This window comes from Acanthisitta chloris, unplaced genomic scaffold (genome assembly GCF_000695815.1).
Source record: "Acanthisitta chloris isolate BGI_N310 unplaced genomic scaffold, ASM69581v1 scaffold15863, whole genome shotgun sequence".
Lineage (NCBI taxonomy): Eukaryota > Metazoa > Chordata > Aves > Passeriformes > Acanthisittidae > Acanthisitta > Acanthisitta chloris.
Window position 1 is genome coordinate 72,732 of NW_008665828.1, and position 681 is coordinate 73,412.

The following is a 681-nucleotide window of genomic DNA, read 5'->3' on the forward strand; positions in this document are numbered from 1 at the left end:
AGGCTTTATAAATACATTCCCAACTAAAGGCAGTTTAAAAATCTACTCAACCACAGAACTGATGAAAATTCTCCACTTATGATGGGATAAGAGTGCAGAGAGTGAGACTTTGTGCTAGCAAATGAAGCCTGGCTGGAATCAGTGTGCGAATGCTTTTCCATGAGCTGCTGCTGCAGAGCTCAGGGCTCGACCCAGAAGCACAATACAAGGTGCATTATTATTATTGCTGTTCTGATTATGGTTGATAATTTTGCTGTTCTCATTTACAAATTTAATGGTTGGTTAATAATGTCTGATTGGGGAATACAGCATAGTCTATCAGCCAAGGGTGGCATAATGGCATTCATAAGGGTAATCGAGGTTGTTGCTATAATCTTGTTTGCTCTTTGGTTTGTTAATTGAAAATGACTTATCTTAATATATGATAGAAATAATATTGTTCCCCTGTGAAGCTCGGGAGAAGGGATACGACAGTCTGCACTGTTTGTGTGTTGTTGGGATATCATGGAATTCTAAGGGTTGGAATGGAGGTTAAAAATCTTCCATTCCCAACCCCCTGCCCTGGGCAGGGACTCCTCACACCAGAGCAGGTTTCTCAAGGCTTCAGCCAACTTGGCTGTGAACACTGCCAGAGCTGGGGCAGCCACAGCCTCCCTGGGCAACCTGGGACAGTGGCTCACC